Source organism: Castor canadensis, chromosome 10 (genome assembly GCF_047511655.1).
Source record: "Castor canadensis chromosome 10, mCasCan1.hap1v2, whole genome shotgun sequence".
Classification (NCBI taxonomy): Eukaryota; Metazoa; Chordata; class Mammalia; order Rodentia; family Castoridae; genus Castor; species Castor canadensis.
Window position 1 is genome coordinate 40,680,573 of NC_133395.1, and position 20,219 is coordinate 40,700,791.

Below are 20,219 nucleotides of genomic sequence, written 5' to 3' on the forward strand. Positions count from 1 at the left end.
CCTTTGGTCTGTTCAACTCCTTCCATTACTCTCCCTTACTCTAACCCCTGATTTTTCAACAGCTTTCAATACATATCCTTATATATTCTGCTTTCACATATGTCATTTTCTTGACAGTTAATAAATTTGGACTTTTTTTTCAGAAATGTATTGCTCATTTGATTTTCTTTTTTTCTTTTTCTGTAATTCTGTATTCATACCTTTTGTCAAGTTTTTTATTTGGAATATTTTTTGAAATTGATTGTTTTATGTCTTATATATTCTGGATATTAATTCTCCTATATTCTCTTAAAATATGTAAATATATTTTCTTTTATAGAGGATTTCCCATTACTCTTCTTCAAAACTCTCAGGTTTTTTTGATTTGGGTGAAATGGTAGTTGACCATGACTCAAATAAGCAGGGTCCCAAATCATTCAATAATAATTTGTGAATAAAATGTTAATGCCCTGATATTTTGAAATCTCAATTTGTTCACTTATCATATAAAATTAAATTTTTTTGTTTTATTGTACACAAGATCCATCCACTTAAGGAAAGGCATTGGACATTAAATTCAGGGCTCAAATCTGGAACTGCCAGAATTCTTCACATTTATAAATCAAGACTTTCCAGTGTTTCAGTCTATTTAGATGGGGAAAATTTTGGAAATTTCTTCACCATTATTGTCTGAGATTAATTGTGTGCTATGGGCTTTATGTTAGGTTAATTATGTCTACTACTGTTAAATATATAAAACATTGTGAGAATTAAGATGCCATATTACCCCTTTCTTTAAAGGCATTACTTCAGATAAACAATTCTACAATAAACAAACTGGAATAGGAAAATAGTCAATTTTGGTTAGTGTATGCTAACAGATTAGGAAGACTCATAAATACCATATTTAGGGATGTAAAAAAATTTCCTGAGTGCTTAGCAGAGTGACAATTCATTCCTCCTTAATAAGGGACAATTTTACCCTCAGTAGAGGTCATTTGGGCATATCTGGAGACATTTTCAAGATTGTAGCTAGATCCTTTTTTGGTTCATGAGCATGATGATTGGGTGTTCATGCCTCTGCGTGACATGTGCCTCCCTCAAATCTTGTTATGACGTGGGCACATTACCCTTCTGATGTGAAAAAAAAATATTGTGGCTAATGCCTTTGTGTAGGTAAAAAAACAGGCCTGTTGTCAAGTATCATACAGTTCATAAGATAATTGACATAGGCAAGATTATTTCCAAGGCCTCATGTAAGGAGTTCAAGATGGAGTTTCTACCACTGCTTTGGTTAGAGTTCATAGAGCTGCTTCTGAATTTCTTCTTATATGTCCATTAAACATATATTGGTAGAGTTATCATTGCCCTACTGTCTTATGAGACTACTCATTTTTTTCATTTTTATATTCAACTTAACTGTTTCTTATTTCAGCCACAATAGTTGTGTCCTGCAATTAATTTTCAGATATTGCATGAGGTTTGATATGCAGTTGTTTAGACACCAATTTTTGCAACTAAATTTCTGTGCATTTTCTTAAATAACAATTCACTTGGTATATGGCCTCAAGATTATGATCTAAAATTTAAGAGATTAGTTTTGTCTTAGGTTTTATGACATTAATCAGTTTGATTGTTTTACTATGGAGCAGGTCCATTGTACTCTTTGTGCAGCCCCTCAGGAAGTTCCTGTTCCAGGGTTTATTTTGCTGTGAAGGAAATGTTCTAAAATTAGATTGTCATTTGGTTTCATAGGTATGTAAGAAGAAATTGATGGGTAAATAATAAAGTTACATGGAGTTGGAATGTCCCTCTGTTCTTATGGGTGGTTCACAACTTTTTTGTAAGGTATATATTCTTCAATATATATATTTCTTGAATATTATTATAGGTATTCAGTCTTTCTTGCTTATTTTGACTTATATGATATAGAATAATTTTTTCTGTTTCTGTTTTATACACATTGATATCTGAGGATATGAGAATGAATATTTTGTTAAATGGTGCCTGTGCTAGATTCAATAACATGATCCAGTTTAAACAAAGTTTTTTTTTAATCTATAGCATTGATAAACTTTAGTATATAATATTAACTGTGTACATAACTGAATCTGATTATAATTTTCATAATATATACATTGAGTAGGTACTTTACAGATTACTTCTATCTTAAAGTAAATTTCATTTTTAAATCATTTCAAGGGGTGGGGGTGAGAGAAAGGAGGCGGAGACCTAAACAATGTATGTACATATAAATATATGAATAAAAAGAAAAAATTAGATAATTTCATACATACGGCAGTTCTGAAGGAGGAAACTCCTTTCAAAACATTTAAAGGTGTCTATGCTATGAAAACCCTAGTCACATCCTTAAGTCTACAGACTTTACACAGTTTGTCTGAAAATCTTTCAACATCTGTGATGCCCTCAGATAATTTTTCATGAAAACTTGTATACTTTTAAAAATGATAAATTTTTAATAATTTTGAAATAATTTAAAACTGAAAAGAAATTGCAAATGTAGTGTATAGATTTTATTTGTTCACTGCACCCAGCTTTTCCCAATGAATGTACTGTCAATTTGACCTAGGTCAGCTTTCAGGAGCCACTTACAGAATTATTGGCCACAGGAAAGAAACTGTACAGGTAGTGTTGTTTGTATGTGTATTTGTTTCAACAAAAGCCTAATATTATTCTTGCAATAAAATTGGAGCAATTTTAACTCATCTTTCAACACATGTCAATATTTTTATTGAATGATTTCAGCACCACAATAACAGAACAGAATTAAGCAATGAACAAGAGGTAGTCGACAGTGAATGAAATTACTAATTCCATTACTTTTGGAGACTCATTTTTCTCAACAATGAGTATAAATTTGCTTGCCAAGTATCCTAAACATGTGGTTTTGAAGGATGAAAATTGCTTTATTGGAATATTTGGACATATTTATAAATTCTAAGGTGAGATTAAAAGATTAGGGGTGATATCATCACATCCACCTAATTTGTGGATATTTTACTTTATTAGTAAATCTGCTAAAAATAAAGAATGTTTGAATAATCATTCTAAAGCTATTTATATGTCACTAATTAAATATCTATAATAACATTATATACTATGTATATTTCACAATTCCTAGATGAAGAAATTAAAACTTAGATAAGTTATATGAGTTTCTTATGCTTATTAGACTAACAAGTGACTGGTCAGAAATTTTGGTCAGATTTTTTCATTCCTGCAGTGACAATGGCAATGTTTATGTTTTAGAACCAGCCTTAGGATGAGACAAGTGAAGTAAGGTATTTGCCTGGGGCACAAAATTTAATCAAGATGTATATTTTAATGCAATATTTTAAAAGTATAAATCATCAATGATATGCATGAAGATCAAAATATCAAAACTTCAAATAAAGTCATTTTGTTCCATGCTCATGGAACTGGTTATGCACATTAGTCATCAATTCTGGAAGACATTCTTGGTAATAGTGAGCACACTACCTCACATCTATGAGCCTAAGGTTTGTCATCTATAAAATGTTCATAGTATTATTGCTTGTTTGATAGGGATTAGACAGAATTGAGGGGACAAAAAAATTAGCAAATTTTGTGACAATTTATAAATATCCAATAAAAACATATTAACATAGTTTTGATTCTTATTTATAATTATATTTCAATACAATCATATGAAGCATATATGACTATATACTTGTATGCAGAAACACAAATAATCTTTAGGAAAGCCTGGTGATCAAATAGTGAAACAGTGTTTATTCAATCTGTTACAATCAGGTGAAGACTACTTCCCTAGAATCTTAGGGAAATGTGCCAAAGCAGGAGTATTTGGAAAAAGTATTTGCTGAGTTTTATGTTCAAATTGAATGATTTGTAAGAAGGGTCTTAAAGGTAAACGAATTGTTTGAGATGGTGAGAGTTTGACCTAATACCTCTGCATTAGGAACCACAAAGAGGAAAGGCACTAAATGTGCATGTTAGTGTGTACATGGTGAACCCTACAAGTAGGCTGTTTAGTTGTTCTACATGTCTTCAAGGAATGGCTATTTCCAGGAAAGAGTAAATAAATTATTTTTTGTATCATTATTTGTATTGTTTAACACAGAGGCAAGCAACATTGTGATACCTACATTTTTAACTCTCTCTCTCTCTGTACAGGCACACATATATGTATATCAGGTACATATAATAAATACCTAGTGCATAATAAACATACATATATAAATAAATGCATAATAATAAATAAACAAAACTTTTTTATGATGATTTAAGTCTTATAGTTACAAAAATGCTTATTACTCCAGTTTGTGAAAAATCTTCATTCCATTGCTAGCAGCTCTGTGATTGTCACTATTCCAGTCTACTTTGGATTGGGTCCTCAGTTTCAGCAATTCTGTTTTCTAGCAAATGTTGTCTTTTCAGATAGGACAATGTTTCTTGTGTCTCAATTTTTTTTTTCAATGCTGGGTATCTGACTCAAGGATTCATGGTGTTAGGGAACTGCTCTGTTGCAGAGCTGCATTCACAGCTTGGTTTTGTTCATTTTTATTCAAAGTTCCATTTGCTACAATCTGTAGTAACTGAGATATATTTTTAATTCATTAAGATACATATATGCAGCCTGGTGTGGAGGCTTACGCCTATAATCCCAGCTGCTTCAGAGGTGAAGATTGAGAAGATTGTGGTTCGAGGTCAGCCCAGGCAATGTTAGCAAGACCCACATCTCCAACAACTAAGTAAAGCATGAAGGCCTGCATCTGTGGTCCTAGCTACATGGAGGCCTTAGGCAGGGAGATTATGGTCTAAGACTCTCTTTGGGTAAAAATATTTGACGCTATTTGAAAAATAACTAAAAAAGAAGGACTGGAGGGTGGGTCAAGTGGTAGAGTGCCTAGCAAGTGTGAGGTAGTGAGTTGAATGCCCAGTATGAAAAAATAAGTAAAAAAAAGAGAAAGGAAAAAGAAGAATGTATCCAAAACATGTCAAGAAGAAATTATTATCTTTGACATGTAGTTTATAGAGTCATTAAGGAATTTTTTACAGGTTTTTTTTTTGTTAGTATATTTTTAGAAACTACTGCTTACATGGAATTTTGTTGTTTTCAAGGAATGATCATTAAATTGCAGTCACCTCAGATTTTTTGTTGCTATTAAAAATGCTAGCAACCATCTAAGTAACACAGCTAGACAAGCAACATGCAGGGGAAATGAACTGTGAAGAACAGAAGTTTGGGACCCAGGAGACCAAGAATCAGTCATATGAAAAGCCTGTTTTCAACAGGAAGTAATATGTGTCTTGTTGCTGGTGAGCTACAGAAGGAAGAGTTTCAACTATATTAATGTTCATGCATTTCTATGCTTTGGCTCTAATGATTTTTTAATTTAAGAATGGCTTATTATTATATGTTATTGAAACTACAGTAAAATGAAAGAAAGAAATAATAAAAATTAGATTAAAAGTTTGAGACTTTTGGAGGTTTTTTTTAAAACCAGTATAAGTTCTTTTTGTTGCTGTTAACTGTCAATGCCCTAAAGGCATGACCAAAAATTGCAAAAGTTTTTACATTATTGTGCGTCTCTTTTAAAGATGCAATTTACAACTTACCCATAATAGGTAAACATATATTCCTGAAAGTGTACAAATATTCAATACATGGCATGTAATTATAGAAAAATTGATAAATGGATCTCTTAGTATGATCTGTTTAAGAAACAGTACTTAAAATATCACAAGTAAAATGTCCTTCTAATTCTGACCTTTGTTTTTATGTCATGTTGATAAAAGCTTTATATTGACAACAGGTGAGGTTCAAAAATAAAGAGTTTTAGCAAAAATATTTATCATTGTGTTATTCGTTGATAGCAATGATCACATCAAACATGTACACTCAACAGTTTCTCTGTTGATAGAGGTGTTTCACAGACCCATGTACTATTCTAAAGAAATGTTACACAATAGGAAGTAATGATATTATTAACAAGGAAGTGATTTCAATTCGTAAAGGAAAAGTATTCTCAGTGCATTTGTAATATTTACTAATAACTATCTAGACTTAGATATTAAGTACTATCATTGTTTATTTGTAATTCTGAAGGGTGGAGAAAATTTCATTTTATATTGAATTTTGTGAATACATAATGGCATTGAAGAAAAGAATGTGGAGATGGCAGAATAAGGAGAAAATCTGCAAGAGGAAAGGAGAATTTATTATGGAATCCTGCTTATAGTAGCTTAAACAATTGCTATGAATAATTCTATAGACCAATCTCTTCCACAATGTAAAAATTTGACCCTGTATAAACACTCTGTGTCAATAACTAATTATGAGTGTATCATCTGATCATTGATTATTCTGGAACACTGATATCCAGCCTCTTAATTTTGAGTTACCGCTGGATATATTGAGATTTCAGTCTCATTGACAAGCTCTGTCCTTCTATTTCTATATCCTTATATGTGGCAGCCTTTTTATTTTTTTTAATTTCTTTACAGCTTCCCCTAAATTCAACCTTTATCTGTTTCTGGCAATTCAGGATTCTGAATTTTCCTACCCCATGGACAAAATTCAGTAAAATATTATCTTAAAATATAGTAACTATTTAACTGTCATTCTCATAACTGTCTTTAACTGTTAATGATAAAATTTCACATGTAAATGATTGTTACATTTCATTCCTTAGCTTCTTTCTGTATCAATTTGTTACTTTCAATCCCCCAGAAAAGGAAAACTTAGCCTGATATGTATACTCTTGTTTTTATTTTTTTTAATTCTCAATCTTTTTTGTGGGGCTGGATATTGAATATATTGATATATTCTTTTTCAGTATCTCATAGGAAGAATTTTCTGGCCACAAATTTTTCTAAGATTCGCCAAACAAAAGGAAGGAAATGTTACATATGTTGACTTGAATGAAAGTTACAAAATGTTAACACAACACCAATAATGTAATTCAGTGAAAACAAATTCTCCATGTTGGATTGGAAGACAGAAGGTGTCATGCAAGTCTGTGGGGTCATTTAAAACTGAGCTAGTATGAGGTAAGACACCTAAAAAACTAGATAGCATTTGTTGCCTTCAACACAGAGAAACTAAAGCAGATACTTTAAAGCAACTGAGGCCAGTAGGAGAAGGGAACCAGGAACTAGAGAAAAGGTTAATTCAAGAAGAATTAACTTAGAAGGTAACAGACATGTACAGGATATCAATGCGAGTCAACTCCCTTTATAGCTATCCTTATCTCAACTAGCAAAAACCCTTGGTCCTTCCTATTATTGCTTATACTCTCTCTCAAAACTAGAGATAAGGGCAAAATAGTTTCTGCTGGGTAGTGAGGGTTAAGGCGGGGTAAGGGAAGGAGCAGGGCGGGGGAGGCCGGGGAGAAGGAGGAAGAAATGACCTAAATATTGTAAGCACATATGAATAAAATAAAAATTTTAAAAAATAGAACTGAGCTTTAACATAGTTATATGTAGATTTTACTTTTATTATTGTAAAAAGAGGAATGGGCTCTGAAACTAGAGTTGGACTCAAGTAAGAAGCAGAAGGCAAAAGGAAACAATTCAAAAAGAAACTGGGATAAAAAACTAAACATGAAAGAATCCATTTTACAGAAGTCTATTTTAAAGAATGCAAAGTCTATATTCCAGAATGTTTCAAAAGACATAGATATTCTATGATGGCATTTACATTATGTTGTGGAGAATGAAAAGCTAAAGAGAAAAAAGAAAATTGAAGAATGATTATAGGAACAAAAGATAGAGTGACGAGTTGATTACAAAGAGGCAACAAAGGAACATGTGGGAGTGATTGAAAAATCCTACAGCTTTCCATTACTGTCAAAACTCACAGAACTAAAAACCTCAAAAGGATGAACTTTGTTTAAGTTACTCATAAAAATATCATACATCAAAGATTCTAAAAAAATGACAGTGAACGAATATTGAAACCAGATTAATGATATGCATGATAAAGCATTTAAGATGAAGTATTCTGATGTTTGTATTTTATTTTAAAATGCATCATAAAGGCAAGATGAGTTGATAGGTAACAGGGATATAGACATATCATACAGATATGTGACAAAATAAAAATAGAAAGATGTTAATGCTCACTCTATAATTTTTACAAATATTTTGTGTACTTGAAAATTCTCATCACATGAGAAAAATTATACACATGCATAAATATTTATAAATATAAGGAAAAAGGATTTTAAACATAGTATAGGCACACACTAAAATGTTTACAGTAGGTATTCCTACATAACATGCAGGAAACAGATGGGATTTTGGATTGTATTTTGAGATTTTTGCCTTGTAATATTTCGGATTGTTAGATGATACTACAAGCCTTTTTTTTCAAAATTACTTTTAAATATTATACAGTAAGGTAAATGGAGGTAATAGAGACATGGTGATAAATTTCATTTAGCATAGTTAAAGAAACAGGCCTTAATAATGTGCAAATGAAAACTGAGAGAAATTAGCCTGGTCATCTTAACGGATTCACATAAATAAGGGTGCTTCAACATGGGTCTCTATGGGAAAGTATACATCCAAGCTCCTCAGTCCTCTTTCCAATTCTTCCTGCTTCACTACAAGAATATCGTATTGATAGTACTCAATAATAACAGAGCCTTGCTTTCTACCATCAATGTTATTATTTTAAGAGGACAAGGGCACGGTTTTAACTCTCTTGGCGTCTTTCTTGTCCCTCCATTTGGCTGTTACCTTCCTCAGACTTTTTCACATAAACATTCCATTGTGCCATATCACCAAGTTATAATCTCCTATATTAATAAACATGATGTGAGCATGGAATTATGAAGACAGGTAGTGCAAGCATTATCATCAGCTGAAAATACATACGTATAGTTCATATGGAAGAATTGGGACTCAGGCCAGAAATGATAGATGAACACTTTTGAAAAAATCATCTATTGTGTTTAAAGCTTCCTAAGATATTGTGATAGTGAGTTTTTGTTGTTGTGACCAGATACCTGTGAAAATAAACTTAAATAATAAAAGATCTACTTTGATTGAAAGTTTGGTTTCAGAGGCTTTTTTTTTTTTTTTTACTGGGTTCTGTTGGTTCTGGGTCTGTGGTGATAAACAGCACCATAGCAAAGAGCAAACTGTGATAAGGGAGCACAAAGAGTGAGACAGAAGGGGATAAAATACACCCTTCAAGAGCTTGTCCCTAATGACCTACTTTTTCCAAGTAGGCTGTACCTCTTAAAGTTGCAACTCTCTCTCACAAACTCATTATGTTATAAATTGATTAAAGATTAATACTCTCATGAGGTCAGAGCTTCATGATCCAATCACCTCCCAAAGGCCCCACCTAGAACACTGATGCATTGGGACCAATCTTTAACATGTGAGCTTTTGGGGGACATGTCAGATCCAAACCATAATAAGTAGAAAAAGCAGAGATAAGCCAGCCAATGGAAGATTCAGGTATCACTGGCATCTCTGGCTATATTACATGACATAGCACTCCAACACCCAACATTATTTTCAGAACTTATGGTACGAATCATGCTGGTGTAGTTATTTTGTGTGACATTATCAATGAATCAATCAAGTTTGAGAGGTAAGGTTGAGAAAATGACAAGACCAGCCTAACCAAAATGGCAAAGTAAAGACAACAGACTGTGTTCTTTGTTCACTGCATAGAATTTTTGAACAACAAAATCACAGATTTTATTAAAATCTTATAGCAGAAGGCTTGTGCTTAAAATAATCAAAACCCATGCTGTAGACATGCCGTGTGTGAACCTGCTCCCATCTCCATCCTTTTCTTCACCATCTCGTGTCAACTTCATCTTTTTCTACAATCTGGACACATTGATCTTTTTGAAATATTCAACTATAGTGTTTTTTCCTGTTTCAGGGTGATACTTGTATTTGGTTTTGCTGCTTTCATTCGATTTATTCTTTATTATCTTAGAGAAATCTTGCCTAAACTTCTGTATAATTTAGATTCCCTTTAACGTATTCTATCATAATATCATTACCTTCCTTCATAACGCCTACCATAATTTGTAATTATATTTTCAATTTAGTTTTATGTTAGCATAAATTAATTGTACACAGGAGTTTCATTGTGATTTTTACAACTTTCATATATTGCACTGATAAAATGTGTCCCACCTATATTACTCTGTTTAATGTGCCACCTTTCCCTTCCATTTTCATAGCGTTTAGTGGATTTCATTATGCTGTTTTCATATTTACATATAAATTACTTGTATAATATTCACTTTCTGTTGCCCTCTCCTTTCCTACTCTCCTCATTCACTGGCTTGCTCTCAAAACAATCTCCCTTTAAAATCATGTTAAATTGTTAAGGTGTAAATTCCTCACATGAGTGAAAATACGCCATTTCTGACTTTCTGAACTTTATTTACATCATTTAACATGATGATCTCTAATCCATCCATTACACTACAGATGACATACTGTTATTCTTTATGGCTAAATAGTATTTCATTATGTATGTGTACTACATTATCTTTATCCAGTCCCTCTCAGGAATAGCTATGACATTATTTTCTCTGCAGTTTCCAGATTTCCTGTCACAGTATTTTTCATATGTCTTTCAACATATTTTAAACAGTAAATCAATGATTGAGCACTTATTGGTTGATTAGTACTCTGCTTATCATCCTATTCATGTACCTTAACTTTCTGTTCTCCAAATAAAGTGTTAAGCTGATGACATCAAAGTTTTCTGAGGTACTAATTATCCTGGCTTTTCAAATCTTCTACCTACTGATCAATGCCAATTCTATTAATTTAGGAAAAATACTTTTTACACAGTACCTTCCTTCAATGAACTTCTTAACAGAACAGTAATAGTGTAAGGCAATCTCAATTTTATTACAGAAATCTGCACAAATTGTCAAATATGAGACAAAAATACCTGGATGATATAACAATTACAGGATCAGTATTAAAGATAAATGTAACTTTTGGCCAGACTTCATAGAAACTTACTAAAATTAAAATTGGTAAGCTGACACTTTATGTCAAAGATTTCTAAAGTAACCAAGCGATCTTCTCGTGTAGCAGGACAGGTATTCTGACCGACCAGCGCCATGTACTACACAAGTGTTTATCTTACATAACTTTGTGCAAAGTTGAAGATGGTTTGTGCTATGACTTCCACAGCCAGTGTCCCTCAGATGTTATGTTGATACTTCATGTTTTTATTCAAAATTATCCTAATAGAAAATCACAAAAACCATATGTTGAGGAATAATAATGTATTATTTCTTCATAGTAAGTGTAATAGATCATTTTTAAATGAGCAAAAGAAAATTAACAGAATACATTTTGACATATTTTATTGAAAATTGAGTGTCTTCACATACCTGCATTCATAATGAAATTCCTAAGGAAAAAATGTCTCACTTGAAGGTCAAAATAAAAGATAAGAGAAACTCAGTCTCATTAACATCTTAGAGCATTTCAGGCACTGATTTAATTAAAGATCATGGAATAAATCTTGTGGTGTTCCAGAAAGATATATTTTTATAAAACCTAAATGGTAGTTTTACTTTTCCTTATAACATTACAGATTAATTGTGTATGTGGTGTATGTGTTAAATTTTCCTTGATAAAGAATATCAGGTGTGAAAATAAACAAATCACTTAAAATATGAAATATGATGTCATATTTATGTAGTTAATTCATGCTGACATTTCTTCAAGATCTCATACTTAGAAACTGGCCCTACAGTATAAAAATTAAATTTTTATAGCTGTTCCCAGATGTGCTATTTGGCTACACAGTTTGATTTGGATGATTTGACTAACTAGGGTAAAAATTCCTACTATCAAAATATTTACTTTATTATAGTTGATGATAAATAAGTGTCCTTATATCCTATAGCATATAAACAAACTTATAATGCAATAAAATATAAATTACAGTCTCTTTTATTCTGTGTTCTTAATGTTTCTTTCTTTAGTAAAGCTAGACATGCAAGGTGATGAATCCAATATTGGAGGGGCACATATGAAGTTTTGGTTTTACTTTTCACAAATTTTTCCCAATTTCCTTTATGGGATCTGAGATTCCTGGCATTTCTGTGTTCTCCTGCTTGACAGTTTTGTGAAGATAGTGGAAAGACTTGTGATAGCTAAAAGGAGGCAGAGAGATTGCCAAACTCAGGTTGATGCTTTCAAACATGCCTAGCTTTCTTTATAGCTAAGAAGTGGCTTACTTGTTTATTGTCAAAAGGGGAGATTGGTATACTACGTGTTCAGATGAACAATGAAACGTTCCTCTTCCCCTGTGACCATGATTAGCTGGGTAATTATATTTCTGCTACGTTACAAACTTGCCCAGATGTTCTCCAGAGGCCTAGTCTCACTTGTACCACAAACATTTCCTGTAGGTCAACTCTATTTCCTCAATGCATTCAGACAAGGGTTTGGATACCTGAAGAATCCTTCCTGCATTGAGAAAGCAAGGACATCTTATTCAATATTGGAATATTTTTTGCACATTTGTAAGACAACACATTAGATAGGATGAAAAATTGTTTTGTCTCACCCTGATTCTTAGAGGACTAGAATTTTTATTTCACTGTAGCCAAAGACCACAAAGGCACAATTTTGCTTAGAGATGGAAGACAACCATAATGTTGGGTGAGGAATAAGAAAGAGGTTGATAGTGGGGGGGGGGGTATTTTGAGAATAAAAGCAGCTGGCATCAAGGAAAAAAAAAGTTAAATGATAAAATTTACCTTTGGTGTCAACACTTAGGGCAAAGGAAAGTGACATTTTTCATTTTTCTTGCTTTTATTTTTATTTTTTTTTGGTTATTGTTCTATTACAGGAAACTCATGAAAATGTGGAAATACAAAAAGAATCTGGAGACCCAATAGAAACCTGGATATAAACCCAGCTTTATTATTGTTCTGGCTTATAATAGAAGGTATAGAACTCTCTTGCTTTTGAAAGCAGAGATGAGTAAGTTGGTAGGGCTACACTCGAGTATCATTAATACACCATAGCATGGAGTAGAGTATCAATTTCATAATTCAAATAAAATTGGGTTATGTTATGATAATTATTAGGAGAATAAAATTCAGCGTACCCAGAGAAGACAAAATAGAAGTAAGAAAAAAGTCCTGGTTAAGAGCACCTGCTCCACAAGGGAGATATGAGGATAGGTAAGACACCCAAAAAACTAGATAGCATTTGTTGCCCTCAATGCAGAAAAACTAATGCAGATACTTTAAAGTGACAGAGGCCAGTAGGAGAAGGGGACCAGGAACTAGAGAAAAGATTAGTTTGAGAAGAATTAATTTAGAAGGTAACACACATGTACAGGAAAGCAATGTGAGTCAATTCCCTGTATAGCTATCCTTATCTCAAGTAGCAAAAACCCTTGGTCCTTCCTATTATTGCTTATACTCTCTCTTCAACAAAATTAGAGATAAGGGCAAAATAGTTTCTGCCTGGTAGTGAGAGGGTGGGGGGAGAAGGGGGGGTAGGCGGGGTAAGGAAGGAGGCAGGTGGAAGGGGGGAAAAATGACCCAAACATTGTATGCATATATGAATAAAAGAAAAATAAGATAAATTTACATAAACTTGAAAAAAAAAAGAGCACCTGCTCTGCACTCAATGAGGAGAGGCAGTCACTTTAAATTTCAGACACTCATTATGGAAAATGTTATTATCTCTATTTCAAGAACAGTGAAATGAGTCTTAGAAATTAAATACAAGAATTTATCCATTTTCCTACATATATAGAGACAAGGTATGACTCAAACCTATGCATCAATATTTCCAAAATTGAGCTGAATTCTTGGTAGTATTCTGTCGTTCAGGTAAAGCTGCATAATTTTCATGGCGTAATATAAACTGAATATGCAGGATACCTTGCTCAAGATGCAAGAATGGTGTCATGAAACATACTGAAAGGTAAGACTATTCTTTCATTCTGTGGTCTCGTTCTTGACTTGTCATGGTGTTTTTATTGTGATTAAAACATAAAACATAAAAAATATTTAATATCATGAATTATCCATTCATCTTTATATTTGTAATACAATTTATAAATACATATAAAAGCATGGAATTTTATTGAAATCAACAGATTTGTTCAAAATTCATAGCTTGTTTGTGTATGTACATTTCTGGCTACCAAAACTGGAAAATTTGCAAAAAACTAGGTGAAATTTTTTACCTCACTTTATGTTATGTGCATATTTTACCCACAGTCTCTACTTTAAGCTTACTGATAATTAAGAAAAAATTTTTAAAAAATCATGGATTTCCTCATCATTCTATTCCATTTCCTTGTGATCATTTTTAACATACATTGTTTTCACAGGGACTTAACATAAGAAAGAAATGACACCTTGGTGAATGGTAATTCATGTTTATTAGAATTGCATTTCTTTCTTCCTTTGTTTGCAATAAATTTCAGCTTGAACAGAGGACTAGAGTCTCCCTTGGACTTTGTACTTTGAGTCTCACTGAATTTCTACACATTTTGAGTGTTATGGAATTCTGTTCTCATGAGGTGCTATACATAAAAGAGTTTGTGAGAAATGGTAGACAGGGATATTGTATGGTTCTTTTCTGCTTATGCATAATACATTGTTTTTGTTTATAAAACACATGTTGAAGAAATTTAGGCATTGAACATAAATTTGATTAAGAAATTCTAAACAGCTAGGATATATCATTAAATTAAATAGAGTATGACAACACAGGTGTTATACTATTAAAACCTCTTGAGTATATTTGTAGATTCTGAGCTGTGATATAATATGGGACAAGTAGAGTAACACTTCCCAAAATTAGCACATGACAACAGATGATGGTGAGCAAATTGTATGTCAGTGTATTTTCTTGGAGAAGGCTGAGTAGCAATTTGATAAAAGCACTGTATATCAGGAAGGTTTGGTGAAGAGGGCCAATGACAATGACTAAGCACTTAAAGATGTTGGCAGTGATGAAATAAAGTCAACTAGGCCCCTGTATTAAGTAACAGTTTCCTAAAAAAATGTGAATTGTGTGAAAGGAATTTAGTGATTTTGCTGAAAGCAAGCAGGGAAGTTATATTATTATGACTCTATTACTCCATGTTCTAATGAACTGTTTGGAGTACAGAAGTAAAGGACTATTTAAACCCTCCAAATGCAGATATTTTGAGTCATCACAGTTTAATGTGCTAACATGATAATAAATGTAAAATTCTCTTGACTATTGTAAACATTCAAAAAGAAAGTTGCTATTAATATGTCAGTTGCTGTTTTATCAACACAGTTGAAAGTACAGATTTATCTTCTAATGAAGTTTCCCAAGTTCTTCAAAGACAAGAACTAATAAAATGGCTAGTTTAAAAACATAAATTATATTTAATAAAATCTCTTGAATTTTATTCTAAGTTCATAATAAAATGTGGTTATAACCTCATAGGAAAAGTTGTAGATACTTAAATTTTATATGAAATAAAATAAGACGAATTCACGTAAGACACCTTTACACCCCCAATGTCTGATAAGTTATGAATGAAACTTCTCTGTACTCAGAAGTTCCTTACAGGTCATAAGTGTGTGTGTTTGTATGTGCACGTGTGTGTACAATTTCAGGAAGTTAGGCTTACTTCAGAGGGCAGTTTACTCTGCTTTCCTGTAAACTGATTGAACTCCCTTTCCTCTTCTAAAGTGTGAGGTTACAGAACACATAAGAAGACAACAAGAAAACATCTAGGAATCAGGAAGTGGATCTTCAGCAAATCTGCCGGCTAGGTCTGGGAATTCCCACTCTCTAGCCATATGTGAAATCAATTTCTGTATATCAGCCATATAGCTTATGGTATCCTATTTTAATAGCTTAAATGGACTACAGCAAGGGTGTAATAGGAGCTAGAGAGAAAGATTTGGAGAAAGTCACTGAAGGCAAAGAAGTAGTAAAGTGTGGGACTAGCCATATAGCTCAGAAATTTCCTTCCCATTTTATTTTTTCTGGTTTTCTGTATTGCGAATAAAACTGATTTGTGAAAGATTTTGAGAAACTAGCTTGGGAGCATGAGCTGTAACCCCCATACTAGGGAGACTGAGGCAAGAGGTCCTGGAGTAAGAAGCCAGCCTGGGCTACAAAGTAAGTTCCAGGCCAGCTTTGGCTCCGTAGTCATAGTGACACCGTCTCAACATCAACGAAAAAGATTTTAAATAAAGATATCAATCAAAGGGACAGCTTAATGCATGTAACTTACATAAGAGCAGACATTGGGGGTAGGGGTAAAATCAATTAACCTGAAAATAAATTATGCTTATGTAAGTATACGTAGGGCCATATCAGGCCAATCAATTTAAGATATTAAATTTAAAAGAAATTACAGATGCTGGTTAATACTAACTCATGACCATTTGTGATGTTACATACAAGTTTCCAGTATAACAGGTAAGTCAGCAAGAATAACAACACTCTTATTTTAAGAAGGGTGTGTAGAAAAGATGAAGTTTAATCAAAATAGGTCAGATTAGTGAAATAATTTCATTTAAATCACACCCAATGAATTATTACATGTATATGAACTGTACAACAATATTGGTATATATTTTTAAATGTAACTCCAGAGAAAGGAAACACTGGTTTAGAATCATTACTACAATTTGCATTTCTTTTGTTTCAATGGACAGCATTTTCCAAATATGTTAATAAATTTGTCCTTCTAAACTCTGTCCTTAAACTCTGTCTAGTTAAAGGTTCAAATCAAGTATATCTACCAAGGGCCTGCTATGTGCAAATCAAATCAAAGACTGAGGATTAGCAAAGATAAAAGTTTCTGTATCACGGAGCTACCAGTAATTTAGGGAGAAAAGACATTAACTTTTCTATGACAATGAGACCAAGGAGAAATATCAGTTTGGCATTAAATCTTAATGCTCTCTTAATGTTCTATTGCTGCTCCAATACAATACCAAATCTTAGTGTCTTCAGACTACACAGTTTACTATCTTTCAGGTCTGTGTGAAATGGGTTTCACTGGACTTAAATCCAGGACTTCCTTCCAGAGGAAGGGATCCAGAGCTTTTTTCCTTCTGGAAGGTATAGGAATCAAGCCATTTCTTTGCCCCATCTAGCTTCCAGAGCCACAAACTTTCAAGGACACTTTTCCTAAATCTTCAAAGCCACATTCAGTGGGTCAAATTCTTCTCTTGTCAAATCATCCCAATTCCCCTTCTTTCTCCTCTTCTACTTTTCAAGTCACTGTTTATATTGCCGTACATGGATAATACAAAATAATCTCAGTTTTGTGGACTGTTCATTAGCAATTTTTGTTCCATCTGAAAACTTCCTACTCCTCTACTCTGTAAAGTAACATATTTACAGTTTGTATGGATTAGGTTTGGAAATCTTTGTGGATAAATATTCTGCCTATTACAGGTATTTTTATAAAACTTGGATACTGGAGGTGATAACAATTGACATTTGAGGTGGTAGAAATCTCTGTAAAGGACATGACACATAAACTATATGTTGATAAGTATGTTAAATTCAGGACAACAGCTCTAAATTTTGAAATTATTAGGCAGCAAAATTTTTAGCCCAGATTTTTAATTCCTAAAAATACAGAACTAGCAGATATCCCAAGGAAGTAAAGAAATATTACATATACATGCCTTTTTACTCTATTAGGTCTAAATTGGTCAAAGACTTATTGGAGGTAATAATTTCAAATACAAGTTTTGGTGCAAATGTTGACAGTTACCTTGCAATGTGGTCTAACAAAAAAATGTGAATAAAACGTGATTTTATTGTAATTACCTCACCTTAAATCATCCCAATATACCAGAGCATATTCAAAGCAAAATATGATTCAATATGATTTCAGTATCTTCAACAAAATCCCATCATTTCAGCTCATTCTAAAATATTTTAGTTCCCAAAATTAACAATACTCAATGTAAATATGATGTGTCAAAGAGAAACATCGAAAAATTATAAAACATATCTACCTTTAGCTGCATCTAAGTCCGTGACCATTTTTTCATCATTTTAATCTTGAAGTTTGGTGTCTCTGGGAGAAAAAAAATAGTTCTTATTTTATGAACAGCTGAATAAACCTCAAATCTAGATGAATGACACTATTACCTGAATAGATAATCCATTTGTCTATACTGACAATCTGCCCTGATGTTTCTGTAGTGCTGCTTTCAAATGTAGTATAAGATATCCAAACCTATGTTTCACTCCCTCAAGTGTCACATACGATTTTTAATATAGAGCAAATATATCATGTAAAAAGCAGTTATCCTTTGTTATATAATTAAATGATATGCATTAAGATGGCAATAATCTAATTTTAATATATTTATAACATGTAAGATAATGATGTTTGTCTTCTCTTTCCCCTAACCATATCTAGAGAGACTTTGATGAACATGTCTTTAATATAACAGGTTTTTTCAGAAAAGCAAGGGGCAGCATCACTTAATTTTCATTTACCATGTCAGGCACTGATACACTTAGAAGATCTCTGGGGCAATATATTACATATTCTTCGTGGGTAATCAAAGACTCTGTTTTGTACACATACTATGATAATAGATAGGACAGTAGCAAAAGCAGTAGCATTTCGATTTTTTAAAAATAAATAACTTTAATTTAGTGTTCCTCATCTCCTCAAATTTTGTGGTTCATTGCAGTGGATATAAGGAAACACTGTGAGCATCCAGGTAATCAGTAGAATCGCTCTCTCTGTCTCTCTCTCTCTTTCTCTGAGGTACTACAGTTGAATTCAGAACCTTGTCTTTGTCAGGCAAATATTCTACAACTTCAGCAATGCCTCCAAGGTTTTTTTCTTTAGATTATTTTTCAGATAGGGTCTATGTTTTGCCAAGGCTGGCCTCAGACCATGATCCTTGTGATCTCTGCCTTCTGAATAGCTGAGATTATGGATGTGATTCACCAGGCCCAGCTGAGAATCAAGGTACAATTACCCACATCTATCATAAGTACTCAATATATTGTACTCTGTGCAGTCCTGGGATAACCTAGCAATGAATTTTTCATGTACTATCCTAATGAACTTAGTAATGGATTGTGGAATAGAGTTGGTGGGTTCTAGTTAAGACCCCAAAACCCTATAAAATTATGATCCTTGACACCAGCTTACATGAGACAGAGATGTTTAAAACATCAGCTAACCTTGACCCTCATCTATATTTGGTCATCAAAGGAGTAAGTCAACCATGCAACATGTCTGTGGGGGCGGGTTAGTTTATACAAGTTTGAGGAATTTCACAAATGACTAATATGTTTTGCAATTGAGCTAACGTTCTCCCTGCTAGGATGAGGGACAATCTATTGTGAATATCTTTCAAATGTGTTCAATGTATATTTAATTTTAGCAACCTAAAATGAATGGAAAAGCTTCTCTTCAGTTCATCAAGTATTATATAATAATGAATAATTATATTCCACTGAATACTGTATTCAAAATGAAAATGTAGAATATAAGAAACTACATTAAATAAATCATTATATACAAATAATTATAACTTAGCTAAGAAAACAAATGAAGCAAACAAAAAATAGAATGATAACACTGGATTGTTCATGATAAATTGCATGGACAAAAAATTCCTCAAGGAAGTCACTTAAGCTTATTTAGATATCTCATTCCTTTTAAACCATCATGGATGAGAGGAGACTAAAGCTAGATCTTGAATATCTCAAAAGTAAAACAAGGAAGGTATACTAGCAAAAGAAAAGCTTCATGTTCTTTTAGTCTCAAGTCATTAATTTCCATTTACATATACTGAAAAATCATGTGGGAAGTTATAATCTCAACATTATTAATTATGTCTACTAATAAACAATATTGTAACTATTCAGTCCAAAGCAAAGCACTTCTGACAGAACCAGGAAAGACAAACCAAGGTTTATTAGAATAAAGTAATAGATCAAGAAATTTAAGGCTGATGTACTTTCTACTCAGAAATGAATATAGAATTTTTAAACCTGTTGAAATCACCATAGAAAGGGGATTAGATAGAAAGAAGAAAAATAAGAGATGGACCAATTCTGCTTATAATACATTTTACAAGGAAATGTCACATATATACTCCTTGTACAGCTATCTTAAACAAACAAAAACGTCTTTGTTTTTTCTTTTATAAAATAGAGCAGGGGCAGAACAGGCACTGTCTGGGGGTGTTGGGAAAGGAGAGCAATATAGGTGA

The 20,219-nt window shown here is 32.7% G+C and overlaps 1 non-coding gene across 1 annotated transcript; it reads left to right on the plus strand.

Moving 5' to 3' along the window:
- The first annotated feature begins 1,015 nt into the window (after positions 1-1,015).
- On the plus strand, positions 1,016-1,119 carry LOC141413251 (small nucleolar RNA U13). The gene has a single exon (XR_012438046.1). It is a non-coding gene; the product is annotated as a small nucleolar RNA U13 (small nucleolar RNA).
- The last annotated feature ends 19,100 nt before the right edge of the window (positions 1,120-20,219 follow it).